This window comes from Nelumbo lutea, chromosome 7 (assembly GCF_056320005.1).
Source record: "Nelumbo lutea isolate HS-2025 chromosome 7, American lotus-T2T, whole genome shotgun sequence".
NCBI classification, from domain to species: domain Eukaryota; kingdom Viridiplantae; phylum Streptophyta; class Magnoliopsida; order Proteales; family Nelumbonaceae; genus Nelumbo; species Nelumbo lutea.
In genome coordinates this window covers 2,263,096-2,282,002 of record NC_142690.1, presented here as the reverse complement: position 1 = coordinate 2,282,002, position 18,907 = coordinate 2,263,096, and the positions used below count along the sequence as shown (strand labels likewise).

The 18,907-nt window shown below is 39.5% G+C and overlaps 1 protein-coding gene across 3 annotated transcripts in view; it reads left to right on the top strand.

Annotated features, from left to right (window-relative positions):
• The window catches only part of LOC148844598 (Pentatricopeptide repeat (PPR) superfamily protein), a 41,083-nt gene that overhangs the window by 16,949 nt on the left and 5,227 nt on the right, over positions 1-18,907 (top strand). The window contains exons 2-3 of one of the 3 annotated variants that reach the window (XM_088953734.1): positions 11,460-11,547; positions 14,290-14,668. The gene's annotated coding sequence lies outside the window, so the exon portion shown is untranslated. Of the gene's footprint in view, positions 1-11,459; positions 11,548-13,494; positions 13,693-14,289; positions 14,669-18,907 lie in introns of those variants that run through there. The other 2 variants (XM_088953736.1, XM_088953735.1) reach the window with 2 other exon arrangements.

The following is an 18,907-nucleotide window of genomic DNA, read 5'->3' as shown; positions in this document are numbered from 1 at the left end:
CAAATAATTGATTAAATCCTGATAGATAATGAATGTGTAGAAGAAATGAAAAGATCCAGGAAGGGTGCAAATTGGATTTAGAAAAAGGCTTATGACTTGGTGGATTGAAAATTTTTATTAGAAGTAATGCAACAACGGGGGTTTGGGGAAAGATGGTGTAATTGGGTCTTTGGATGCCTTCGGTCTTGTCATTTTTCCATCCTTGTTAATGGAGTGGTGAAAGATTTCTTTCCAGCTTGTAGAGGGTTAAGGCAAGGTGACCTCTCTCTCCCTCTTTCTTTTTACTTTGGTGGCAGATGTTTTTAGTAGACTTCTTTCTAAGGCAGATAGGGAAGATGAAGTTAAAGGATGGAGAGTGGGTAAGAATAGGGTTCCAATTACTCATCTCTAATTTGCAGATGATATCACAATTTTTTTGTGAAGGGGGAGATCTCAGGAGAGTGAGGAGATTAAAAGAACTGATCCAGAAGTTTGAAAAGGTGTCCAATCTGAAAACCAATTTGGACAAGAGTTGTATAGCAGGAATTAATTTGGAGGAGAATGTTCTAATCTTGGTAGTGGAGTGCTTAGAGTGTCATATTACCCTTTGGCCTCTAACCTATTTGGGACTTCCTCTAGGGGCTAATCCTAAGGAGAGCAGATTTTGAAACCCAATTGTAGAAAGATGTAAAAAGAGATTGTCCGCCTGGAAGAGGAGTTACATATCTTTAGGAGGAAGGATTACCTTGATAAGATCTACTTTGGCTAACCTACCTATTTATTTCCTCTCTATTTTTAGGATCCCTCCAGGGGAAGAAAAGAAATTAGAAAAAATTATGAGGGATTTCCTTTAGGAGCCAGGAGAGACAAGAAAGACCATTTAATTAACTGGGAGATTGTGTGCAAAAGAAAGGAAGAGGGTAGGCTAGGTCTTGGGAATGTGAGAAAGAAGAATACAACTCTTTTGGGAAAATGGTTATGGAAGTGGCCTCTAGAGAGGGAAAACTTGTGGGTTGAGGTAGTGGATAGTATTCATGGGAGATTGGAGAATGGCTGGGATATCGGTGTATCACATCGGGCTACCTTGGCAACACCTTGGAAAGCAATTCAGAATCTGCTTCCCCAGTTCCTCAGTCTTATCAAGTATGATGTTAACTTAGGGAACTTAATTCGTTGGGAAGACACTTGGTTTGGTGGCTGACCCTTAAAGGATTTGTTTCCTTCCTTGTTTTCCATTTCCTTGTACAAAAATAAGGTGATTTCGTGTTTTCTAATCCATCCTATTTTTCCTTTGAGTCACAGTTGGGGTTTTGGGTTCTTCCAAAAGGGATTAAGGGATGAAGAAGCCATCAAGCACTTGTTTGTCAGAGCTTCTCCTACTTCTTGATAAAGTCTACTTAGAGCCTTCTAAATTAGATAGGAGAGTTTGGTGTTGAAATCCTAAAGGCTTTTTCTCTTGTGCCTCTTTTTTCAAAGCTCCTTGCCAATCCCCCTCCTCTCAGTCTTTTCCTCGGAAGGACGAGTGGTCTTAGCTGATTCCCCCTAAAATTAAGGCGTTCTGCTAGGAGGTGGTATATGGGAAAATTAACACTCTGGATCACTTGCAAAAGAATAGGCCTTTTTTTGTGTATTTCCCCAACTTGGTGCACTCTTTGTAAATCAAATGGTTAATCTTGTTATCACTTACTCATTTCCTGTTCATTTGCTACAGAAATTTGGGAGTGGTGTTTCTATTTGTTTGGATGCAGGTGGAATATGCCAATGGAGATTAAGATGTTGTTTGAACCATCTACATTTGTTTGGACAAAGAAAAGGGGAAGAATAATGTGGAGGTGCACTATAGCAGCAGCGGTGTGGACATTATGGGAAGAAAGAAATGCTAGAATCTTCCAAGAGAAGGAGAGAAGTAAGCAACAAATTATGGATTGTGTAATGTACCAGAACCATACATTGACTACAAACTATGGAACTATTTAGACATTTCTCCTTTGATGACATTTGGAGGAATTGGTTTTTAGTGGCTTCTAGTTTAGTGCAGAAGAGTAAAACATGGCTGGTTTGGACATCTCCCATTGAAGGCTTTATGAAACTCAACTTTGATGGGAGTAGTCAGGGCAACCCAGGCCTTTTTGGAATTGGAGGGACCATAAGAGATAAGGACGGGAATCTGAGAGCACTCTACTTAGGACTGATGGGGAATGGAGACTCCTTAAGGACTCGACTGTATCCAGTCCTACAAGGTATATAGATTGCAAGTGAGATAGGCTTGGAGAATTTGGTGATAGAAGGGGACTTAAGGTGGCGGTAGGTTGGTTTAGAGACCCAAACTTAGTGATATGGTGTTATAAAAATGAAATGAAGAAATTCAAATGGGTAACACAACATATGAATTTGACTATACAATGGATGGGAAGAGAGGCTAATGCATTTGCTGACTATCTAGCTAAGCAAGGAGTAACTAGGGATCAATTGTTTTGGGCCCAATTGTAATTTTTGTGTTGTTTTCTTTTAAAGAGTGAGGCTGCACCTTGCACCTCCCCTTGAGATGCTTGTAACAGACATTTATCTTTTTGCTGATAATGAAATTTAATGAACTTTTACCTATCAAAAAAAAGGAAGAAGAAAAGATACAAGTGTTGAAAGGGTTAGGATCCATCATATGGATCGTCGAACCATGCTAGATGGTTGGGCAAATTTTCAAAAATTTCCTAATCTTCTGGGAATTGAATTTTCTATGTTTTGAAAAACTGCATTTTTCAGGATCGATCTTTCACTGAACCTGACCAGATTTGAAACTGTTGTCAGTTGTTTATGTTTATGTATTGTTTATGTTTATGTATTCAGGTTTAGTACCATAAGGGTACTGTTGTAATTTCCTCTTTGATTACATTGTTCGGCTGTACTAGTATAAATAATAATAGATCATTCTTTCGCCCCCCAAGATTCAATAGGGGCTTTCAATCCTCTTAGCACTCCTCTCTTCTCTCCCTCTCTTCTCTCCTCTTGTCTCTAACTTGCTCTCGCTCTTGCTCAACATGGTATCAGAGCTAGTCGTCCAGGCCTGAAGGGTGGTGTCAAGCAAACAGTAGTAGATAGTCTTTTCATCTCCCAAGGCTGTATCCATTGAACTGCTAATCAATTGTATTCAGTTCGACCCAGAAGTTGTAGAGACTTTTCATCTTCCAGCCCAGAAGTGGTATTCATTGTCGATTCGACTGTAGAGAGGCTATCATCTGAGGTTCGTAGAGGGAGTTTTTGGCTTACAAAGAGGCTATCATCTGAAGTTAAAAGAGGTACTGTTCATTTATTGTTCGGCTGCCCTACGGATTGGCTGTTTATTGATTGACTGTTCAGCCGATTGATGGAATATTGAGGGACTGTGTTTTTTTTAACAAAGTAGTTGTATTCAACTTTGTTTTGTAGTCCTTTACCCCTTCGATGGACTGCTGATGTCCTAAAACAGATTTTTGTATTGATCCCAGTCATTGACTGTTCGGCTACCAGACCTGCCGATTAGGGGTGTGGTGATCTTCACCTGTTTTTTCTATTCTGTTGGAGGGTCATATGACATCTGTACAATTGTAGGTCATACAGACTTGATTGTGTACTGCAACTGCAGTGTTCTCTTCTTGGATTCCTACAAGACCGTAGGTTATACAACTGTAGGTCATACAAACCTGATTGTGTACTGCAACTGCAGTGTTCTCTTCTTGGATTCCTACAAGACTGTAGGTTATACAGACCTGTTCCATAGGTTAGAAGGACCTGTTTCTATAATAGCCGTGTACGGAAGTACTCCTTTGGTTGTTTTTTTTAAACCAGGAATCATGAGTAGTGAAGATTCAGCCTCATCTGGAGTTTCCTCAATGCCGAATGGAATTGGTGGGGGTGACCTATCCTTTCCTATGGCTGTTGTCCCTCTTGATGGTTTAAATTACCTAGAGTGGTCAAGAGGGATCAAGTTATACATCACTGCAAGAGGGAAGATAGGCTACATTAATGGGAGGATAAAAGAACCATCCTCCGGGAGTGCTGAATACGATAGATGGAATAAGGAGAACAGTCTTGTTATGTCCTGGCTCTTGGTTTCCATGCAACCTCAAATCAGGAAGAATTTCATGTGGGATGAAACTGCGAATGAAATCTAGGAACAAGCAAAGTCTACATATTCAGAATTGAGACACTATGCCAAAATTTATCAACTGCAGGCAGCATCTTCTACTTGTAGACAGGGGGAGAGGTGTTTATCGGTCTATTACTCTGACTTAACATCTGCCTAGAAGGAGTTGGATCACTATCAGAGTGTGGATTGGAAGTGTGATGAGGATGCTAAGAAGTACAAACAGATTGTCTCCCAGCAAAGGGTGTTTGCATTCTTACATGGTCTGGATCCTATGTATGAATCTATCAGAATTCAGATTCTCAGCTCTAAGGATCTCCGTTCTGTTCAGGAAGTCTATGCTCTTGTACAATCGAAAGAAAGCAGGAGAAATTTGATGAACAACCCTGGTGGGGATGCTGTTGTGTTAGTTGCAAAAGGGGGTGTATCTACTGGTGGGGGATCTTCTTCCTGGAAAGGAGATCTCCAGAAAAAAACAGAAGATAAGGAAAAATTGTGGTGCACTCATTGCCAGAAACCCCGACACACCAAAGATACCTGTTGGGATCTTCATGGGAAACCAAAATGGGCTCAAGATCTGACTAAGAAGCATAGTTCAGAGGTGAATAAGAAGTACGAGCAGCAAAATACAAAGAAACATCACATGGCCAACATGGCTACCCGGGAGCATCAGCCTACCATTTCTATTGTGACTCAGACACATCTCACTGGACCTGACCCGAGGGAGGACATTATGAATTCCTTCTGTGACCATTTAGAGCTCTATGGTAGAGCAATTCGTCAGATGGATACTCCTCCCTCAACCTCATTTGCATCTACGTCAGGTAACCCTGCCACTGCTTTCCATGTTGCTTCTCACACCCATGACTCTCCATGGATCATTGATTCTGGAGCATCAAAGCATATAACCGGTACGTCCTCTTACTTTCAAACCTATCGCCCTCTTTCTGGAAGAGACAAGGTGAGACTAGCCAATGGATCATACTCTTCCATAGCTGGTCAAGGAACTATTCTCTTATTCTTGGCCTTACCCTCTTTGATGTTTTTCATGTTCCAAACTTTCCCATTAATTTGTTCTCTGTTAGTAGTGTTACTAATTCCTTGAATTGCTCAGTGACTTTTTTCCCTTCTCATTGTGTGATTCAGGATCTGGCCTCGGGGAGGACGATTGGTAGGGGTCGTATGGCTGATGGACTTTACATGCTGGAGAATAAGGCTGGTCTTCATGTTACAGAGTCTATGAGTCAGTCTTGTAAGAAAAAAGTCTATTTATGGCATTGTCGTCTTGGTCATTTGTCTTTTGAGTCTTTGAAAGTTGTATTCCCAGAACTGTTTAAGTCAATGTCTGTCTCTGACTTTTCTTGTCAAACGTGTCAGTTGAGTAAACATTGTAGAACTTATTTTCTTCAAAGACATAGTAAATCTGAATCTCCATTTCACATTGTTCATTCTGATTTGTGGGGCCCTGTTACTTTACCATCTGAGAGTGGCTACAAGTATTTCATTACCCTCATTGATGATTATTCTAGATTTACGTGGGTATACCCGATGTGAACCAGGGAAGAAGTACCAAAAATCATTCAAGATTTCCAGTGGATGGTCTTCACTCAATTTCAAACTGAAATCCAAATTTTCCAATGAGATAATGCTAAAGGATTTTTTCATAGTGACCTCACGGAATTTTTTGCTTCGCATGGTTCCCTTCACCGTAGCTCTTGTGCCCACACACCACAACAAAATGGTGTGGCCGAGCGGAAGAACCGACATCTCCTTGAAGTGGCTCGAGGTTTACTACTTCATATGAATGTTCCCAAACGGTTTTGGCTTGAAGTTGTTCTTTATTCCACTTATCTTATAAACCGTATGCCCTCTCGTCGGTTAGAGTACAAAGCCCCACATCAACTTCTCTTTCCTAAGGCTCCCCTTCTTTCTATTCCTCCTCGTATCTTTGGTTGTCGGTGTTTTGTCCAAAATCTGTCTCTCACCCGTGGGAAATTGGACTCTCGTGTTATACCTTGCATATTTCTTGGTTACTCTTTCACTCAAAAGGGCTACCGTGTTTTTGATCATGTTTCTCGTAAATTCTATGTCTCCATGGATGTTTCTTTCTTTGAAGATGAACCTTTCTATCCCGTTTCTCCTTAGGGGGAGTGTAGACATGAGGAGAAACTAGTTCAACTTCCCTCTCTCCCTGACCCTCCACCTTTTCGTGTTTTTTCTTGTCGTCGCAAAGGCCAGCCAAATCCAAGAGCTGTAGAGAATCCGGAAGCTGTAACTCCAGTGCCACCAGACTCCTCGAGGGAGGGTCATTCTCACTCAGGTATTTTAGCTCCCAATGATGTCCTTGAATCTATTGAAAATGATTCCTCTACTGCTAATGATCTTGACCGTCCTATTGCTCATAGGAAGGGTGTTAGATTGTGCACCACAAAACATCCCATTTCCAACTTTGTCTCCTATGAGAATATTTCACCCTCATTCCGTGCCTTACCTCTATTGACAGTGTCCCTATCCCTAAAAATGTGGCAGAAGCTCTTTCAGTTCCTGAATGGACAAATGTCATGAGGGAAGAAGTTAATGCCCTTCACAAAAATGGCACATGGGAACTTGTTGATCTTCCCAAGGGAAAGGTTCCAGTTGGATGTAAATGGGTGTTCACAGTCAAGCATAAGGCTGATGGAACAGTGGAAAGGTATAAAGCTCGCTTAGTGGCAAAGGGATTCACTCAAGTGTATGGAGTTGATTCTGCTGAAACTTTTGCCCCCGTCGCCAAGATGAATTCCATTAGAGTCATTTTCTCTCTTGCAGTCAATCTGGATTGGGTTTTACACCAATTGGACATCAAGAATGCATTCTTGAATGATGACCTTGAAGAGGAAGTGTACATGATTCAACCTCCTGGGTTTCTAGCCCAAGGCAATGAAAAGAAAGTGTGCAAGTTGAAGAAGTCCTTATACGGGCTGAAACAATCACCAAGAGCTTGGTTCAGTAGATTCCATGTGGCAGTTCAGCAGAAAGGATACAGGCAATGTCAATCAGATCACACACTGTTCGTGAAAAAATGAGAAGGTAAAATTGCTGCTCTAATTGTTTATGTGGATGACATAATTGTTACTGGTCATTGGGATGATGAAATTCAGAAATTGAAACTTTTCCTTGCAACTCAGTTTGAAGTGAAGGATCTAGGACCCGCCAGATACTTCATTGGAATTGAAGTTGCCCGATCAAAGAAGGGTATCTTCATTTCTCAAAGGAAATTCGTCCTAGATTTACTTCAGGACACTGGAAAGATGGGGGTGAAGCCAGTTGACTCTCCCATTGACCCCAACCATAAATTAGGTGACAATAGTGGTGAATCACTTAAGGATGTGAAACAGTTTCAGAGGCTTGTAGGGAGATTGTTATACCTTTCTATGACTCGCCCGGACATTGCATATGCTGTTGGTGTTCTTAGTCAATTCATGCATGCTCCTAGGTCTTCTCATCTTGAAGCAGCAGAGAGAATCCTCCGATATTTGAAGAAGTATCCGGGTCCTGGTTTGTTGTTTCAAAAGCACAGACATTTGAAAGTTGAAGTTTATACAGATGCAGATTGGGCTGGATCCCAAAGTGACAGAAAGTCTACTAGTGGCTACTGCACATTTATAGGAGGGAACCTTGTTACATGGAGAAGTAAAAAGCAAAATGTAGTAGCTAGATCTAGTGCTGAAGCTGAATATTGTGCTATGGCCCACGGGGTTGCTGAAGGCATGTGGATAAAGAATTTGTTGGGGGAGTTGGGTTTCCCAGTGACCAAACCTATAATTCTATTTTGTGATAACAAAGCAGCTATAAGCATTGCTGCCAATCCGGTGCTACATGATAGAACAAAACACATCGAAGTTGACAAGCATTTTATCAGAGAGAAAGTTATCACAGGCGAAGTGTGTACCCCCTATGTCACTTCTGAGAACCAGCTTGCAGACATCTTTACAAAGGGTTTAAACCTTTCCAGACATCATGATCTTTGTGACAAGTTGGGCATGATTGATATCTATGCTCCAACTTGAGGGGGAGTGTTGTCAGTTGTTTATGTTTATGTATTGTTTATGTTTATGTATTCAGGTTTAGTACCATAAGGGTACTGTTGTAATTTTCTCTATGATTACATTGTTCGGCTGTACTAGTATAAATAATAATAGATCATTCTTTCACCCCCCAAGGTTCAATAGGGGCTTTCAATCCTCTCGGCACTCCTCTCCTCTCTCCCTCTCTTCTCTCCTCTTGTCTCTCACTTGCTCTCGCTCTTGCTCAACAGAAACCAATCAAAGAGGGAGATGTATACCTGATACGGATACCACAAACGCAGACCCCAAGGTGGAAGTTCACGCCCAAATCAGTCCTAAAACCAGCCTCCACTGAAGATGGCGCAATGTATTCTTGAAGCCGGTTTAGCAACACAATTTTTAGCAAAACTGCAACCCAACAGTTTAGATCGAACTAGGGAAGTTGAGCCTGTTCTCCCCCTAATTTTTCTTGCAAAAATCAGTGGAAAAACATACCTATATCAGTCCTAGATAGCTGAGGTCGAACTAGGAAAAAACCGGGAGACAAAAGGGTGCAGAGAGAATCAGAAACTGCAAAAATATGAAGCTGTCTTGGATAGGTCCGCCCCCTCCTCTTTTATAATCTCTTATGGAGCTATCTCCTAATCTAATTAGGAGATAATCCAAATCAAAATCAGATTTGGACTCTAATTAGAGATATACCTTATCTTCTTATTAGATTAGGCACTCCATACCTAGATCTAAACTCAGATTCGCCCCATGTCACATGACAACTAAAGCTGTCATGTGACAACTTAATTAATCATATTAATTATTGGCCTTAGGCCCATCAACTATAAGTCTCACAACCCAAGGGTGTTACATGGCCAACATAGGCTTGATTTGTTCGGCGTGAGACCCCACAATGACCTCACATAAGTCCACATGGGTTTGGCCCAACCTTTGTGAAAAGGCTTGGCCGAATTCACTGCTAAATGCAGTGAACCCCTGAGCACATCACTATGGGCTCAATATGGGCCCAACATTTACACTTAAAAGATCATTGAATTCAGCCATCCTATGAAGACCCAAGGATAATGGACTTAAGTAAGATAAAGCCCATTAGGTAATCAACTTTTAATGGTCTCTTACACTTAACCTCTCAATCCATAATGATCAAAGACTGCCCGATAGGGAAGGACCTCTCCCCTGGCTGTAGGATACATTGTCACACTCTTTGTTCGGATGGATCTTGAGAATTAAAACCTTTTTGCAAACATTTTTCATAAAACATTAAAATACATATCATATAAATATATTTTGCAAAACCAAATCTTAAACATAGTTGAAATCCATTTCCGGAAGTTTAGGTTTCCATCAGAGAGAGTGTAAGCCCTATCATTCACTTTGTCCGACAAAAGGGTCGATCCTATCACTATGATCACCCACTCAGATGAATTCTTAGACTGTCCCAACATACCCAGGTTTTGACCATCAATGGATCTCATTGATTGGTGTATATCAAAGACAATCCAATCCAACACCTAGTGCAGTACCATAATCAAGTCTAGGGGTTATGTGTAACTTTCCAGTTTTGCCCATCAATCTCCAAGGTGCAGGGCATAACTGGAAAATGGTTTGGGTTCAGTGTTTCAACCAAACACGCATTGCATGTATTTATCCTTGGCAGGATAAACTCCCGAAGTCTATCTAATGGCTGAGAACATTCTAAACTAACATGAGTCTCATAAGTGTACAATTTAAGGGGTAATTTCACAGAAACATACCAATATCAACATGAAATAATAATGTACTTTTATTCATTTACAATAAATGTATATGTACATCAATTTGATTGGAGCTAAGGGCATACATTGTCTAACAACAACAGAAGTATTAGTAGTAGAATTTGAAATTAAAATTTGGTATTAAGTATTTAATATTTTTCATTCCTTTATCAATTTCTAAGTTCAAGCAATAAGGTTTCCTCCATTTGAATGCACTCAAACAAAAAGAGTTGTATTTTTCCTTATGTCATATTTGGATTCATTCCTTAATTTGGAATTGGCTTTCAATTTTGATTTGTGGAAATCAACATACAACTGTTATTTGAAGCTATTTGTAGTTGAAACAGGCATATACCTTAAAAGTTGAAGTATGGGTGGTTGTTTGTAGAAAGTAGAAGTGTCAAATTGATGTTTCTAGCTCCAAGGGGCATGAAATATAGGTTGTGTTTGGTCAAAGACACTTCCAAATAAAATAAAAAGAAAATCTATGAAAATGAAAAAGATTATAGTCTCAACAGCATGTGACAGATATTCTCCCTATTCAATAATCAATTTTGTCAATGGGTATCCCCATCTACAGTGAACAGCCAAATCATGACTTGGATGTGGCTCCAACAATCCTGTATTAATAGTGAAATCACCAACAGAACCTGCAAATATAAAATGATATTCAACAGACTTCTTTTGAATACACAAGGCCCTCGATAGTTGAGAGCCATTAGCATCATCCACACATTCAGGTGCTTTCATTGCCTCAGCCAATTTGTTAGATTCAAATTGTGGGATAACACTGACATCATTTGTATCAACATGTATTTGTCACATGTCTTTCCTTTCATTTACTTATTCAGTTATTCTTGTAAAGGTAGTTTTGGTATTTAGTTATCTAGCTATCACTTATGTCACTAAAACTACCAATGACCAAAATCTTTCCCCTTTGAATCTAAAATTTTGGAATTTGTATTAGACAAAATATACCCTTGTAAATTTATTTAATTCTCTTGAGTGGTATTTTAAATAGTGATAATTTTGTAATTTTACATTTTATAAATTGATTATTTTTCCTAAAAAAACTTATTATTTTGAAGTATTTTATGACCTTTTTTTATCCTTCCATATATATGATGTTACTCTGAATGTGTTATGGGATTGTTGTAAATTTTCAGGGTATTATAGTCAATCAAATATTTGCAAAAATGCACTCATCGCTGCTTGATAAACCCTCTCAATTCGTTGTTTGAAAAAATAGAAAAAAAAAACTTACTCTTCATTCAACAATCCAAACTTGCAAGATTTCTGAGCTGACTGAAGTTTGAGTTTGATTGAAATTTGAGTATGGATAGTAGAATTTATATCAATTTTCAATTTTTTATTTTTTTACATCCTTTTCAACCTGCAAAAAGAACAAGAATTTACTCCCATTGTTTCTCACATATTTGTTATCTGCAAGAAGAATAGCATTCAAGTTGAGATAAGAAAATATATAATTCATTGTTTTGAATGTTTCTTAACTTTTCTTTTGATGAAACCTTTTGCCCAAATTTGCAGATGCAGGTGACAAATCATTGTTGCTCAAGTTTGGAAGGTCAGTTGTTTTTAGTGGGTCTCATAATTGATATTCTTCTATTGCTTTCAGGTATGTTTCTTCATCTTTCCAATCCAAATATAGTCGTTTATGGTTGCTTTTTTTAACTGCTGAATTTTTTCACTTAGATTATCAAAGAGAAAACACTTTCCATTTTATATAAAGTAAGACCTCAAAGGTGCTTCTTATATAAAACAAGGTTAATGTCACCTAACTCGTAGTGGTTCCTGCATAAATGTTTATCAACAAACTCAAAACTTCTTACAGCCATCAATCTTCAGGTGATAAAATTCACTCTGATAAATCAAGGGATGAGCAATGGGCCAGACTGGTCTGATTCCTGCCTGGCTGAAGGTAAGGTTGCACCTTAGTTTAAAAACTTAAAATTATAGGCTTGAAGTCGTTGAGACCATAAAGTCAGAATCTTATTAAAAACCCATCAGACAAGACCACTCACTACAGGAAATAGAGTAACTCTTTGAGTACCCTACCTTGTTCAAGGAATGTGCATTCTCTAAAGCAATCAATAAGGGTTGCAACCTCACACCTGTGTGTGCATATGCACTCTTCAAATTTAATGTACTTGAAGATCTACCAAATTGTTGATGAGAGGCTGCTATGAGGTTACTTGCACCACAGAAGAACGTTAGCTCCAGATAGTCAGGGCTAACATGCTAAAGGTTAGACTGTTGTATCAACTTAGCAGCAACAGGCTAACATTGGGTAATGGGCCTAGTTAACATTGAGTAACTTTTTCAAGTTAATGCAGCTGATGAGCTACAATTCCAGTTGGTTGACCCAAAACCTGAGCTTCCCTGCCAACAATCAAATGCACAATATCTTGCAGTTGGTGGATCTTCTACTGAAGGAAAGAAGGAATGCTTAACATTGTTCCTGGATCCCAACCATGAAATGTAGATGCACTAACAATTGCCTGAATGGTTTGACTATCCATAGCATCCAGTGTTTTGATCTGATTATCTGGAGTTCTGGACTCGATGAGAACTGCAGAGGTGGGCTGACATCAAAGCAGCCAGGTGCAGTGAATTGAAATGGTTGAAGGATTGACAATTTGGGCTGGAATTTTTAAATGACCCATTCCCCCAAAAGGATTTTGGCCAGGCTTCTGAACAAAAACTTCCTTTAGGATCCATTTTCAGATCCCATTGCAAATATCCCCGAAATCCAGTGGCTTACCTATGAAGGAAAAGAAAACAGCAACACTTAATTAGAATTCCTATTTCTCAACAACAAAATCATTTCAAGTCAGCAGAAAACAATACCACCCACTACACGATATTTCATCCTAAAATCTAAATAAGACCCATATGACTTCATTTTCATAGGAAGGAAAAGAGAATTATTGATTTCAATTATTCAAGCCCAAGATTATAGTGTTTGTGGTACCCACTTCTTAGTAGGAGTTTCAATGATTGAGAAGTTGAATCTTTTGTGAAGTTAATGCAACTGCTTTACAGTTCTGGTGTGAGTAGAAATCATATTGATTGGAGAGAATAGCTATAGGAAATGTCTAGAAAGTTCTTAGTCATATCATTGATGTCAATTTCCTGCCTAATAAGTTGGCAAATACTGAGGCTTTTAGCATTTGGTGAGAAGTGGGAAGTAGAAGTGCTTGATTAGTAATTACTTGTATCATATGGTAAAGATGAAAGGGTGTGGGTTTGGGAAAAGTCAAGGACATTCTCTATTAAATCCTTATACAACAAGATGCATGGGCCAGTGGAGAGAACAATCTCCTCGTTTAAAATTTGGTACTCATTATGATGCTGTAAATGCTAAGTTATTTTGGGTGGACAATTGTCTTGGATAAGTGCATATATCCTCATTTAAAAAGGTATGGTCATTGCCTCATTGCTATGCTGATTGAATGCTCTATCATATAAACATAGAAGCAGTAAATCACATTCTTCTACATTGTCAATATGGACCTACTTTCTGAGGATATTTGAGGTGCAAACGTACTTCTGTGCTTTTCAGGATCAATTGAAGACTTCTTTAAGGTTGGAAGTTGCAGGGGCAGAGCAAAAGGGCCAGGATAATTTGGAGAATGGCACCATTAACTGTTTTTTTAAGCTATATGGAGTAAAAGTCAAATTAAAAATCATTAATCTACAAGCATAGCATTATAATGGCAAGACTTCTATATTGACCACTAAATAAATTTCAAGTTTCTTTTGAAGTTTTCTCATTTTTATCTGGTTGATTCAAGAAATTTGTTAATTAAAACATGACAATGATCTCATCTTTTCTTGCTTGCCTCTACATGGTTTACATGACTTGTGTGAAAGCCAATGCCAACTAATCATAAAATGACCAAGGGATACAAAAAAAAAAATAATGGATGGTTCTGATGATAATTCAAAGAAGCAAATAAAGACAGCTTGTGGTGGCAATAACCAGAGAAAACAAAAAACAGATTGATGAAATAATAACCATAGGGAAGGGGAGAGCTGAATATGTACTAACAGGCTTGGAAAAGGTCCATTGTACACCTTTAAAAGAGCTAAAACCTTCTCTACATATAGAAGGGATCTCTACCACAACGGGACAAGTGCAGTGCATGAACAATGATTGTCAGGTTGTGGATGTAGCATGTTGAGTGTAGAAGCTGGCCATGTAGGTTTTCTAATATGTATAAGAAAAATTTCAACCGAATAATTCTAGACCAACTCTTTTCATGAATTGAATCTAAGTATGTTTCTCTTTTTTGTGCTTTTTTTAGCTTGCTCTATATTTTAGATATAACTAACATTAGTGTTAACTGTATTGCAGAGGCTACCATCAACTCCTACAATTAAATCCACCCTTGTTATTGCAGCCTGTGTGTGCAAGTATTCTCACCGCAATAGTTGCATTGATTTAATAGATCATAAAATTCTATTGTGGATTTGTTAGAGCTCTGTGGAGCAAGATGTTGGGCATTTTTGGAAGCAAAGCCATTACTTCAACTCTTAGTAGACATTACGTAACCATGCAAGGACATAATAATGAGAACTAAGAATATTACCAACAACCATGCCCCTAAGGACCTATTAGTGGGTTTTCATTAAGAAGTTAACCCCCTAATTGTTTCCTGCTGAATATGCTTCAAAGTTAAATTGTAAACTTATTCATGTTTAGATGAGATTATGACCATACTCAACTTCCTCTATCTTTCTTTTGCTATAGCACTAACTTTAAATCTGTTAGTTATTCAATCAGACCTGATTTACTTCCTGAAATAAAAAGGAAAATAGAGAGGAAGAAGGGAGAAAGAAGAAGGAGAAGAAGAGAGGAGAGAAATAGAGGAGAAGATGAAGAGATGGTTCGACTGTCCTTAGAAGAGAAAAATCAGTCTCCCCAGCCGACCAAAACAATATGTATGTATATATTATAGATTTCTAATTAGAAGTACAATGACCTTTGCGCCCTTCTTTATGTATGGAACCCTATTCAATCTCAAACGTAATAGACAAAACAACCTAAAGTAAAATACTATGAAATGACTCAATTACCCCTGGTCCATTGGCTCTAACATTCCCCCTCAAGCTGGAGAGTATATATCATATAATCCTAGCTTGTTACATATATGATTGACCTTTCCCTGATTCAAACTTTTTGTAAACAAATTAGCCCACTGACTCCTTATGTTGATATGTATTGTATTTACACTCCACTAAGCACTTTTTCTCTTACAAAATGATAGTCGAATTATATGTGTTTTGTTCTCTCGTGATAGATTGAATTAGATGCAATGTGAACAACAATTTGATTGTCACAGTACAACTTCATAGGATTGGAAGTTGGTAGCAAGTTGTTCCTCCTACGAGGTAAGGGTATTGACTAGTTGGGTCCCCCCTCTTGGTTCTTTGAAGCTGAATTTTGATGGGAGTAGCCCGGGTAACCCGGGTCCCTCTGGGATGGGAGGTGTACTGAGCAATGAGGCTGGAGAGTAGACATGTTCATGGGCCAGGTCGGGCTTGGGCCGGGTTTTTACTCTTCATAAACATGATTTTGTTAGGTTCGAGCCCGAGCCCAGCCCGACCAACGGGCCTATAACATGGGCCTGAGCCCGACCCTAATAAAAAGCCTGAAGCCCAGGCCGGAGCCTGAAGCCCAACCTAACAGAAGAAAGAACTCACCGCTAGTGACTGTGTTCGCCGGTGCTGAGTTTGCATCTGTGTGTGTGTGTGTGAGAGAGAGAGAGAGAGAGAGATAGAGAGAGAGAGAGAGAGGACTCACCACCGCCGCTGGTGCCTGTGTTCGCCGCCTCGCCGGTGTCTGAGATTTGAAAGAGAAGAAGTGAGAAGAGGAACGAGAGAGAGAGAGAGAGAGAGAGAAGACTCACCGCCGGTTTGCCGGAGTTGTTGTGTTGGTGAATTTTTCGCCGGTTCTGTGGCTGCTTGAGAGTGTGAGGAGGATGTGAAGAGGAGAGGTTCGACACTGGGCAAGTGGGTAGTTCGACTAAAAACAACAGGAAATGTGGAAAGAGATGAATGAGAAGGGTTAGGCTATTAGGATTTTTTTTAGTCTATAGGTTGGGCTGGGCTATTTTGGCAAATCGCGAGCCAGGCTCGAATTTATTGCGGGCCGGGCTTTTTGGCCAATGGGCTCATTTGCGCGTTCAAGCCTGTCTGGGGGCCGGGCCGGCCCATCGGGCCACCCGGCCCATGAACAGGTCTACTGGAGAGGTTGTCTTAAAAGATAGTGGTGGACTGGTTAAATAATCTGGAGGATGTCACTTGGGGCTACAAAAATGAGCTAAAGAAATTCAAATGGCTGACAAGAAATTTGTCTATAATAGTACAACGGGTTAGGAGATCAACTAATGCTCTTGCCGATGTCTTGGCAAAACAAGGGATAAATAGGGAAACATTGTTCTGGGCACAACTGTAACTCTTGTTTTAATTTCAACATTCATGTATTCTCTGTTGTAGTTTGTGTATTTGCTATTCGGAGAGGCTGCTCCTTGCGCCTCTAAGGGGATTTTCTTGTATCTATTCATTATTTTTATGGAAATGATGTTATTTATCAAAAAAAAAAAAAACTTCATAGGATTGTTGAGTGTATATCCAATCTAATGGAGACGGTTCTTCAACCCCACTAACTCACAAATTGTGTGTGCCATGGCTCTATATTCAGTTTCAACACTGCTTCTTGCTACCACTATTTGTTTCTTGTTCTTCCACATTACCAGATTTCCTCCAGGAAAAGTATAGTACCATGTAGTAGACCTTTTATCAGACAATGAGCCAGTCAATCTGCATATGTATATCCCTCTATTTCAAGTCTTCCTCCTAATGTGTATAATAATCCACGATCTGGAGCCCCTTTCAAATACAGTACAATCCTCAAAACTACATTCCAATGGGGAATCCGAGGCTTTTGCATAAACTTGTTGACTACACTCATTACAAAGGAAATGTCTAGCCGGGTAATAGTCAAATCATTCAACTTCCCTAGTTAACTCCTGTACCTCCCAGGATCATCAAATTCTTCACCCGCATCAGTGCTTAATTTGTTCCATAGGTGTTTTGGCTAGTTTAGTCCCCAACAATCCTGCCTCTTCTAACAAGTCAAGCACATACTTCCTTTGACACAAATTTATGCCATGCTTCGACCTTGCAACTTCTATGCCAAGGAAGTATTTTAATTTGCCAAGATCATTTGTCTAAAAGTGATCATGCAAAAAGACCTTCAATTTATCAATACCAACTTATCCCTACTTGTAATGAAAATGTCATCTACTTAAACCACCAGTACAACCTTTCTAGCTTCAGAATCATAGCTGAACACCAAATGATGAATTTGACATTGCTTCATACCAAAGTCTGTAACTACCTCTCTGAATCTACCAAACCAGGCACGTGGAGATTGTTTCAATCCGTAAATTGCCTTCTTAAGTCTACACACCTTACCATCCTCCCCTTGAGCAAAAAACCCTAGTGGTTGCTTCATATACGCCTCTTCACTAAGATCACCATGCACAAAGGCAGTTTTAATGTCAAGCTAAAACAGGGGCCAGTCATACATAGATGCTAAAGATATCAACACATAAACTAAGCCAATCTTGGCAACCAGAGAGAATGCCTTTGTATAACCCACACCATACAACTGAGAGTACCCTTTGGCCACCAACCTAGCCTTCAGGCACTCTATGCTTCCATTTGGTAAGTATTTAATGGTATACACCCACTTATAACCTACAACATGCTTACCAAGAGAAAGAGTGGTGAGCTCCCACGTGTGATTATGATAAAGGGCTGAGAGTTCCTCTTCCATTGCTTTGCACCACTCCAAGGAGGTAATAGCTTCTTGGACATTCTTAGGAATAGAAACAGTAGACAAAAGGGAAACAAACTGACGAGAGACAGAAACTTAGTTAGAAATAGGATGCAAAGTACAACCACGTTTACCTTTACGCAAGGCAATGGGATGATCAAGGTCAGACAGAGAAAGCACCACATGGTTAGGAACAACTGTTGGATCTATCGATAGAGAAGAAATTGGAGGAGCCGGGTATCTTTCAACGCGTATACACATGCCTGATAGGTGGTCGTTCAGTAGGAACCTATAGTGGAGGAGATGAAGACTTGGGAACAACGAGAATAAGAGGAGTGGGGTTGTCAATAGGAATTGGAAGTGGAAACACAGGAGATGAAGAAGGAATATCAGGGCACACAAAGGAATGTTGAGAAGATGGATTATAACACTTATAGCCCTTTTGTGTCCGAGAGTAGCCAAGAAATATACACGTGATAGAGCGTGCATCTAACTTGTCCATCCCCGAGCGTAGATTATGAACAAAGCATACGCACCCAAAATACCCTAGGAATAAGAGGAAAGGGAGACAACATAGGAAACAAGACAGAGAGGGGAGACTGGCCTCCAAGGATAGACAATGTCATCCTGTTAATGAGAAAACAAGTTGTAAGAACAACATCACTCCAAAAATGTTTAGGAACACTCATATGATGCAAAAGGGACCGGGCAGTCTCAAGCAGATGATGGTTCTTGCATTCAACCACCCTATTTTGTTGAGGTGTATAGGTGCAAGAAGTTTGATGGGTGATCCTGTGTTGTTCTAAGTATTCTTAAAACAGGGTATAGAAGTATTCTTTCCCATTGTCAGAACAAAGAATTTTAATGTGAGCAAGTTAGGAAAGAAGGTTACAAAGCAATTTAGGGATTTGGTCAATTTGCTAATAGGCATAAGGTTGAAAGGGAATTTGGGTACATACAAAACTGAAGATAAAGATAACGATGCAATGTCTACATTGCGAACACCACAAATGGGTGAGGTAGAACCATTAGCTAAAGTGACTGTTTATGTGTCAATAAGGTTATTGGTGCCGAATCGGAAGCTGGTGCAATGCAGCTACTACAGGAGAATGAAAGTGTTGATAAAGCT